Source organism: Durio zibethinus, chromosome 17 (genome assembly GCF_047325235.1).
Source record: "Durio zibethinus cultivar Kanyao isolate XHJ-2024 chromosome 17, ASM4732523v1, whole genome shotgun sequence".
Taxonomy (NCBI): Eukaryota; Viridiplantae; Streptophyta; class Magnoliopsida; order Malvales; family Malvaceae; genus Durio; species Durio zibethinus.
Genome location: NC_143178.1, coordinates 7,551,770 through 7,562,844, shown reverse-complemented (window position 1 = coordinate 7,562,844; position 11,075 = coordinate 7,551,770). Strand labels below are relative to the sequence as shown.

General features: G+C 28.5%; 1 pseudogene across 1 annotated transcript; it reads right to left on the bottom strand.

The window, feature by feature from the left end:
* Nucleotides 1–5,249: 5,249 nt before the first annotated feature.
* On the bottom strand, nucleotides 5,250–9,130 carry LOC111288004 (uncharacterized; annotated as a pseudogene). The gene is made up of 2 exons (XR_016329166.1): nucleotides 8,817–9,130; nucleotides 5,250–7,024 (listed from the first exon to the last, which is right to left on the bottom strand). The product of XR_016329166.1 is annotated as an uncharacterized LOC111288004 (transcript).
* Between the last annotated feature and the right edge of the window lie 1,945 nt (nucleotides 9,131–11,075).

Sequence of the window (11,075 nt, the reverse complement as noted above, 5' to 3'; positions counted from 1 at the left end):
ATTAAATATCACAATTCCTTGAATATAAAACTACTTTAGCCATATTATTAAATTTTCTCCCTTATCTTCTTCCCATTTTTGACTATCTTTATAATAATTTTATAAAAAAAATCAACCATTTATCCTAAAATATTTATGGCGAATGCTATGTGAAGAATCAACTATTATTCTTCAAAATCAAAGAAAATACTTTGGCAAATAATGCAATCCTTTCATTTTGATACTACACACAAACTTATTACATATTAAAAAATTCATTGACTCTCAAATAAACAGAAAAAGACATTGGGTATATACCTGAAATCGAGCACCATTAGGTAAGTACTTTTGTAAAACAAACATAGAAATCCTTGTAAAAAGGTATTCCAAAAGGTTTCACATTTTCAAAGAATGGGTTTAATGCGTAAAGACTTTATAAGCAAAATGAAGCAAACACAAAAAGGTAGTTATGAATTTTTTTTTTTTTAGGACAATTTAAATATGAAAGATGAAACCTTGTTGATTTGTAAAGAAATCAACGAATGGTCATCAATAATTAAAGGATAAAAAAAATCAAAAAGTGGTAACCATTTTGAGATTAATGAAATAAGTTTCCCATTTAATGAATCAAAATTTTATTTTCAAAAAAATGGTTACTCTCACAAATAATAACTGAAGAAGGAATAAAAGAAGAGATGAAAGGCTGAAAGAGTTTCGTTTACACTTTATAAGACAAAATTTGGTAATTTCATCTTTATCCTAAAATGGACACATGTTTATCACCCATAAAAAGAGTTTGATCTTATCTTTTATCATTGAAAATTCAAAATTCTTATCAACAAATTTACAAATTCCTTTTGTGGCCTAAATTGGACACTTGTAGTGCAAGTAAGAACATGTAGACAAAAATATATAGAGGTAAGATCTCTAATTTTTAATTTTTAAGTGAGATGATATTATTAATGATATTTAAATAATATAATATTTAATGCAATGTTGTTAATTTTGTTTTGGTATTAGTTGTATCAATTACATTTGAATTACACCAACATACAGTATATCTAAATGACCAGATTTTGTATTGGGTAATATTGATTATTTTCGATGGTTTTGGCTGGTTTCTATAAATTTCGATGGATTAGCTTGTTTCAGTTGGTAGGTGAATGTGAAACATGTTTTGTACTTTTTAACTTGCTTGTTATTGTTTGACTATTTTTAACCTAATAAAAATAAAATTAATTGATAAAATAACCCTTAAAAGTTGAGTTTATCTATTTTTATTATAATTTATTTTTTGAAACCAAAGTTCATAAGTATTTTAATTTCTTTCAAGAAAGTAATTGTGCTCCCTTTCTAAATTTTAACAATCATGATGCCAAAATTTTTTTTCATCTATTTGTTTTTATCTTAATATTTACATGAAAAAGAAAAATACTCATTTAAATATCATATCATTAAATTAAATTTTTAAAAAATCATGATAAATGATAATATTATTTCTTATGCTTTTAAACTTATTTATTTGGTTTTTGAAGATATTACATAATTATTTTGTATATTATTAGTAATATTATTATGTACAAGTTCATTTATATTTATAAATATATTTGTACTAAATTGAAATATTCAAAATAATATTTTAAAACAACTAGTATCGACATATATAATTTTTTTTTTTAAAATTGAAATATTATTTAATACGATATTAACAACCTTGATTTAAGATGGTATTTGAATTTATAAAAATTTTAGTGCGATACTTAAATTATGAATTTATTAACTAATATAATACTTAGAGAACTATTTGTCTTTCATATATAACCATTTAGAACTAATCATGTTAGTAATAAGTACCATATTAATTAACAAATTCATAATTCATATATCACATTAAAGATTTTTAAAATTTATGTATCAAATTAAACATTTTACTATAATTCAAAAAAATATATTCTTAATATTAACCCTTTCCAATTCTAAATTATATTAAAGTTGTCTCAAACTTTTATTTAGTGCTAAGTAAAATTTCGTAATAAAATTTTATTTATTTAGCACTAAATAAAAGGTTGAGACAATTTTAATATATTGTATAGATTAGAAGGCTTAGGTGTGATTTGAGAGTTATTATTTGATTAATTTAAAATTTGAGAATAAGATTGATTTAAATGCCTTAAATCTCATTTTTAGCAAACAATTTATATTATGGAGCATTTAGTTCATGCAATCTTAGATTTCAAGAGGAAAAGTAATTTTTGGGAAAGTATGGATTTCTGACAAAAGGTGATTCTTCCTAGCTTGAGAATGTTTGATTCAAGAAACTCAGATCACTTAATAAAGTCTTTTTTATTATAAAATCCTTTATTACATAACAAAGACAACGTTTTTATTAAATATAAACGCAGTCTTTGACCAAAAAAATATGAAGTAAATATAGTCAAAGACTACATTTTTGTTATTAAAAAAAATAAAAAGTAAAATATATCAAAGACTATGTTATTCTTATATAAAATGTAGTGTTTATATCAAACACTACATTTATATGACCCTAAACGCAGTGTTTGACACATGTAAATGAAGTAGTTTCACTTAACTAAATGATGTTGTTTAGTTAAAGACAACGTTTCTTATGTCAAAATTGGAATCTTTGACTTGAAAATATATAAACGCAATGTTTAATCAAATAGTATGTTTATAGATTTACATATGTAATCTTTAATATAAAGATAACATTTTCTCCTTGAAAAACGTCTTCTTTGAAATGAAAAAAAAAAGTTCATAAAGACTACATTTATACTTCCAGAAATGCAGTCTTTGACTTGAAAATATACAAACGTAGTATTTAATCAAAGATTACATTTACAAATATATGAACATAGTCTTTGATATAAAGACAATGTTATCTTTTTGAAAAAACGTTGTCTTTGAAATGGAAAAAAAAAATCTCATAGATTATTTTTATAATCCTAGTCCTTAAATTCTAAATCATTTTTAAAACAATTTATTAAAAATTACGTTTTTGACATAAAAAATGGGGTGTTTGTTATTTAAAAAATTGTTGTTTGTTATTTATCAAAAACTACATTTCCTATGTTAGAAACGTGGTTTTTGTATTCTTAAATACTACATTTCTAACATAAGTGATGTAATCTTTATTATTTAAAAAAGTATTTTATTATTTAATAAGACTACATTTCTTATTTTAAAATGTGATATTTATTTTCTTTAAATATTATGTTTTTTACATAAAAAACATGGTCTTTGTTTCAAAGACTAAGTTTCTACATAAAAAGTGTAATTAAAAGTTTTTAAAATATATTGATTTTTAAGGGAAAAATAGATTAAAAAAATTATTATTGTGGACAAATGTAAGATAAATTTAACTTTTCTCCCCAAATCTTAAAACATTATATAGAGAGATATGTTTCTGATTTTGAGATATTTGAGTACTATTGAGAATATAAAATTACTTCTAAAAATCATATATTCGTGAACTCAACATGAGAATCACATTCTCATAAGTAAAATTTTTAAAAAATTCTCAAATTCCTTTGAATCAAACGCCCCTTAAAGATTAAAAAACAGAGTACAGAATGAACCAAAGCTTTCAATTCCACTTGAGATAACTTAATTTTAGCTATTCCATTTTAAATACAGCACCATCAATCTTCCAAATTAAAGAGCAAATTTCATTATTTACTTAATATTCCCTCTATCCCTATTTGTTTGTTTTACATTGATTTTTACAAAGTTTAAGAAAACTTTTTTTGACTTAAATGTATTTAATAGTAAAATTAACTTTTTGTAAAATTAAAGTTCATGATTTTTAATGTTAAAAGTAAAAAAGAATCATAAAAATAATTTTAAAATATAAAAAACGAGTTTTAAATGTTTAAAAAAGAAAATAGAACATAATTTTAGAACATTCTAAAAATGAAAGATGGATAAAGAAAATGGAATAAAAAGAGTTTTATACAAACATAAAATAATGTATAATTATATATCTCTATCATGCATATATCTAAAAATATATATATAGCAGAGTGACTTTTATCAACATGCAAATAACAATCAAAATATATAATTTATGAAAATAAATAAATAACCTACTAAATATAATCAATATCCATCAAAATAAAATTAAGAGTAAAATCAAAAGATGTTTTCTAAACGGTATGGTATATTAAATTATTAGAATGCCTTTCATGACAACAAAACGTATCCAAATCTAAATGATATATCGAAAATTAAACATTAATCATGCTCTTACACGACGTGACATAGTCAATTAAAACAACCAATCATCCTTTGTCAACATAAAAATTACGTAATAATAAAAAATAAAAAGATCTAAAATATTCTTTGGTCAACTACGAGTGCCGATAGGTACTATCAAAACATCTGGTATTGAAGATCAATGCTCATGCATAAAAATTCTTTGGTCATCAAGCAAGTATTTTCAATCGTCAAAGCGGTATGCCAATTGAAAATTAGAAGCTTGTGGGAATTTTGCTTAATTTTATTTATTTTTCAAATCAAAATTAATTTATTAAAATTTAATTTTAAAATGCAAATTTTGATAATAGGAAAAACAAATTTCTGTTAAAATGATAGAATCGCTAATATAAGACCATTGTTTCGATACATAACTTTAAGTTCAACTCGTTACAATGTGAAGTTTGGGCGGATTTACTTGTAAAAATCATGTTCCAATTTGACAAATATTGATCTTACCATATTAATAGAAAAACATCAAATTTGAAGCATAGCTAAGTTGGTCAGATCTTAAAAAAGGAAGGATATGAGAAAAAACAACAGAGCAAAACTGAGACCGCAAAACTCCCCCATTGATCCTATGATTTGTGAATAAGCAGAGTCCATTTCTGTTGGCCACAGCCTCTTCCATCTTTACTGTCTGTTGATTTTTGTTAGGATAAGTGATGGACAAAACAATGAAAAGACATTAGCTTTGCTGCTACCAAACCAACATTATTCTGCTTATCCTTCGCCCTTAGCCAGCATTAAAAAAAAAAAAAATGCTAGCATCAACCATAAATGGGCATCATTTTATAATCTACTAAAACCATCTTAGCGATCGATCTATGTCCTGCAAAGATAAAATCATACACCAAACTTTTTTCCCCAACTTAAATGCTATGCAGAGCTCTATGGTGACCACAGTTAGGACTACCTCAGTTGCAAAGTTCTTCGGTTAATTCTGCTTCAGGTGCAAGATATTAACCACATAAATCATCAAATGAGCTGCAGATTACTACCATGAAGAAAAATTATCCCTCTTATTATTACATACTTAAAAGAAAATTATATTGATAACAATAACACAACACTATATGTGAATACTATTCGTTCTTTCTTTCTCTCTTTCTTTTTTTTTTTTTTTTTATATCAGGTAAATAAATATTAAAAGAATGCTCTATGAGTGCCAACACTGTTGATCCCTATGATCTACTCGCTCACTGGATCATCTTTCAGGTCGTATGGAATAAGACTCTTCTGAACTCTGAAAACTAGCCTTTAGTCCACCATCTAACTATACCAGACTGTTGAAGCGGTGACTCATAAAAAGTACAACCTTAAGATCAAACAACTGAAAGGCTACTGGCCTAGTGTTGCAAATCTACGACACAAGTTTATGCATTTAGGTGAAACTATGTTGCATAGTTTCGAAATCAGCTGACCTCTGGCTGCAACATAAGGAAGAAAGTCCAGTCGTTACAAGGCCTAGCTTCATTTCCGGCAACCTTTTCATTGGGTCCACCACAGGGACCTAATGGTGGGCTTATCAGAGGCTTCTCCTCTTTTATTGTCAAAGTTTTAATTTAACTCTTTAATTGACCCTAGTGTAACAGATCGATTCATTTGATGATAATGCTCACCTGTGGCTTCTCCTGAAGCTTTTTCAACTGTTTCATTGGAAGTTTCCCTAATAAACAGCTCACAAGAACTTTCTAGATCCTTAATTATATCGTCTCTTTCTATCCCACCCTGTTTCACCAAGCCTTTGGATATTCATAGTCCGACATACCAATGAATTGATTCTGAGACAGCGCGCAACGTCTTCGCCACTCAACTCAAAAGAAACTCTGTGATCAACTATAATTTCATCATTTTTAGGCCCATTCGCTGGGTTAGTAAGCAATGCTAACTAGGAAATCTGACTCTCCACAAGAAAACAATCTCGTGAGGCAGGACCCAAACCAGCAGGGGTCAATGATCCCGAACCCAAACCTTAGCCCATACCATCTGGAGTCACACAACCAGAACCCAGTCTTAAACCTTGCCCCAGTCCATCAGGTGTCAATGATCCAGAACCTAGCCTTGAACCCCATTTGCTAGTAGTAAAATGTTCAAAGCCTAAGATTTTGGGAGCCCCCCCACGCTGAAAATCAAGGATTGGACGTCTATCAAGGAAAGGAGAGGAGGTGCCAGAATTAGAGATTGCTGTCCCAAGTGAAATGCGATTACCACCAGGGCTCCCAGAGTATATTTGATGAGACTGAAATTCATAATGGGAAAATCCATATTTCTGATTGATCCCACTGTTTCTCCAAGCACGCTCCAATGAAGATGTCAGTAATTGAGCAAATGATACTTCAGGGGAGGAAGGTGTAGTCAGTTGAACAGATTCAGGAGGGGGTGTAAAAGGTGCAGTAGATGGTTCAGTTGTCAAGGCAGAGAATACCGGTGGTGTGACTAACTGGGTTTCATATGCATAAGGGCCTATGGCAAAAATAGATGCAGGTCCATGGGAGGAGTAGGCATTAACTGAAAGGGCAGTTAGGGATAGCAATCCAGCAGGGGATTGGGTGGCAGAAGGAGGATCAGATTGGAGGAATGATGCAGGAGATGAGGGAGGGGCAATAAAGGGCATTACAATGTCAGTTCGATTACTTACATTTTCAGCAGTTGAGACTGCAGCCCCAGCTACCACTGGTTCAGGGACAAGGACAGCATGGCCGATTCGCTTACTGTTTCTGTGAGACCTAAAACACCAGTAAAGGCTCCAGCAGCTTCCCCATCTTCTCTTCTATAGTTAAATGAAAGTGTGAATCAGTCTTCCGGAATATAAAATTTTCATCCTCAAGTTTTCCACACAAGGCAGTGTGCAATATAGGTTTCCAGATATAACATAATATAGGTTTCTTCTGATTTCAACTCTCAACAGCTAGAATAAGATGGACGTGAAGGATTAACTGAAGAGCAAGATGAACATAATCTTCAGTCTCTCCACCTCATCTCCCCTCAAAGAATATATTACAGAAATCATGAATAATTCGATTGACAATTTAACCAACTAATGTTAAGCATCTGCTCTCATGCTGCTGAGAGCAGACTTTTTGGAGAATACCATGTGCCACACACTTCATCAACACAAAAATTTCAAGTCTAGAAACAAACATATAGGTTCCAAGAAAAGCGAAAGTGCAGTTCACATCTAATGGCATCTATCCAGACTCTAAAACAGCTTTTCCTTCTGTCTGTTATCAAAAATATGATAACGAGTACATCAGGATAACTGATTCTGCATCAAAAGTTGATAACATTTTCTCTGCCTGGAGGCATAACCTTATAGTTGCAATATGTTTATTAAACTCTCGTTTTCATGATATTGCTTTGCTAATTTCGCATGTACAATGTGGTATACATGAAAAAAAAAGTTCATGGGCACTAGCCAAAAATTGTCACGGTCAGCAAGCAGTTAAAGTGAATTTAATTACTGTTCCAGAATTCTAAGGAAGACTACATATTAGACTGCAAATTACACACTTTTTGAGAATAACTTTTAATCCAAGAAATCAACTGGTCAACAATTTAGGCTAATCAAATTTCATTCTTCCCACCACATGGTTCCATAGGCATCTCAACAAAATGGGAAATAGACAAAAAAAAAAACAAAAAAGGTAAACCATTCATGTCAAAATAACCAAATAAGTTCCTTTGTTTAAAATTGTGTTAACTAGGTCTCCTTATTTTTCCACAATAATCTATTATCCTTTTTATAAAATAAAAATTGCTGTAATTTACTCTAGCCAGGACAAATGACACTAGAATGAATGGAAAAGCAGCCCCAACTCACCCAAACCATGAAGGAATAGCAGAAAAACTGACCAAACAAGCAAACTACGTGAAAATTTTCTTTTTTACTTGAAAGAAAAAGAAAAAAGAAACTTAAACTTTCTAAACTCAAATCTGCGCCTTAAAAGTACATATGTTCGGCGTTTTTTTTTTTTTTTTTTTTTTAATTTCTTTTCCTTTTCTATTTGTTTTGGCAATTCGAAATTCCAATGTCAAGATTTTATTTCTTTCTTTCTTTTTTTTTTTTTGGCTTATTCTTAAGAAAGATGAAGTTGAAAACCCAAAAAGAAAACCGGAACCTTGACTGAGCCTAGCTCAGCTAATTAACTTGCCTGCTAAGACCTAAACAATTTAAAACTCAAGACTTTTACTTGTCCCTCAGTTTCTCGGCAACCAAACGGAGAATAAAGAAAAAGTAAAAAAGTTCAATCCTGAAAACAAATTACCGAAATATAATTTCAGACTTTTCAACATACAAAAAAAAAGCTAGCAAAGAACACGAACGAGAAATTTTCCAAAACTCCACTTTTGCCACTTCTCTTCTTTCCCTCCTACAGATTCTCAATTCAAAAGAGAGCTTAAGTAATCCGAAAATCCCGAATTTTCCAATAATTTTCTCGGCAACCAATCAGAAAACAAAGAAAAACTACCTCGTTTTAAAAGTAGCAAGAGAAATTCTAAAAAAGTAATACTACCAATAAAAGTGGGTGTTAAGATTTGTATTTACATATTTAAACATGTACCTTAACGGTGGTAGGCTGGACTCTAGACTCGGCGGAAATTATGGCTGTGGCAGCGGCGTTGATGGTCTCGACGCTATCGTTTACGCTTCTCATCTTCGATTTCTATGCTTAAAACGATGCGTTAATAACATCAGTTTCATGTAACTTTCAATCTCTTTTACCTCTTAAGATGCAACAAATCTCAACAACGATTTGAAGACAACGGTAAAAAAAAAAAAAAAAAATTTGACAACTTGAAAACGTGATTTTTTAAAAATCAATTCATATAAATCAGCTCTTATTTCTGCCCTTTTCTTTTTTTCTTCTCTTTTTCAGTTCCCCTCCAGTCGTTCTCCTCCATTTTTCACCAATTTTGCTCCGAGTTTTGCCACGTCAACTAATGATCATGGGACCCACTAACTTTAGTTTTTCTGTTTCTATTTTCTGCTAATCTGTATTTTTGCTTTTTTTTTTCGGAATAAAAAAATATTAAAAACTCCAACCAATTACAAAATAATATTTCATTTTTTGTTGTATTTTTTAAGTAATATATTATTCATTTAGAAATTGTGCTAAAAAAAATAATAATGCTTTCCATTCCTAAAGGAGATTTAATAGTTAAACGAAGAAAAAGTTAATTACGCTCTTTTTTCTCTTATTATTTTTCAAAAATATGAACATCATTTTTCTTGAGATTATCATTTTCTCATTTCTAAGCTTTCCATATTAATGATAAAAATGCATGTTTGTATTTTTTTTTATCACATAATATTTTCAATGCTAGTAAATATTAATTAATTCAAACACATGAAGTCAAATAAAACATAGATCCAGCAGATGTTTAGAGTATTTCCTTTAGTAATCTCTCACATAAAATGAATATTTGGTTTTGATGGTAATGAAAATTTCATTATTACGTTATGTCTTATTAGAAAGAAATAAAAAGAAGTGGAAGAAAAATATCCTTTTTTATTTTTCATGTGACAGAATATAATTTTTTTTATTTTAAATTGTTTGAGTGTTATTAACTTTCATGAAATTAAAAAAAAAAGCTTTGATTTTAATAAATTTAACATTAAAATTTAATTTTTTTATAAAATTAAAATTTCATAATTTTTAATGTTAAAAAATAAAAAAAATTTAAAATATAAAAAAAAATTTAGATGTTCCAAAAAATATATAATTTTAAGACATCCAAAAAAAAAAAGAAAATAAAATAAAAAATAGGACGAAAAGAGTAAAAAATAAAATAGATATATTTGTAAGTTTTCTATTTCTCCGTACCAATATTAGAAAATAAATAAAAAATTTCCCTCTTTCACTATTTTTTATCTTTTTATATTTTCTTCGTATCAAGCATAATGTCATTGTAGAGTAAAAAGTTTTAATCAGTGGCACATAATTACACTGTATTTTGTTGTAAACTAATAGTTTCTTTATTTTTTTTATTTATGATTATTATAACATATAAATTCGTGAACTTATTACTAGACATGAAAAAAAAAGAGTCGTTATCAATATTTTTTGATTAAGTGTGATTGGTCACCTGATTAAAGTTGATCTGTAAAATAAATATTAGGTTCGAAAATTGATTACGTATGAGGAAGATTGTAGCATCCCCAAAACATCCATCCAATGAATGGTACCGATTGATTTTGATTTATCAAAGCCTTGATCATCATCAATTTTTTTTTTTTTTGCTTTACCAATATTTATTAATTTTATTAGAGTAGTAAAACCTTTTAATTTTTTGTTTATTTATTTATTATTTTGAAAACATTATTTCCAAAGATTTTTTTCTTTTTTTTTCGAAAAGATTTTTTTTGAAATATATATTTTTTAAAAATATCAGTGGCAGAAATAATTCTCTTTTTTATTATTATTATTTTTAAAAATAAAAACCAAAAAATAATAAAAAAAATAAAAAATGGGTTAGAAATAAAATCAAATCAAATCAAAAAATAAAATAAAATAAAATGGAAAAGAAAAAACCTGCGTTTGGTTCGGGTCAAGACGTGGGTTGAAGCACTGGTCTTCAGGTCAATGCACGGATCATGGCTTATCCAAAATTATATCGTTCTAGGCAGCTATATAAGTTAATTCCAACGCCTTTATCTTAGAATTTCTTTTGCACTCTCTCTCTAGACCAAAAAGCTCTATTTTCTCTCTAGAATTCTTCAAACCACCCACAAAAAAATTCAATCGAAAACTAAAAACTCACCAATTTCTGAAAAATCAGCCAGAATTCAATCACAAAATTCAAACCTGCCAAAAAATTCA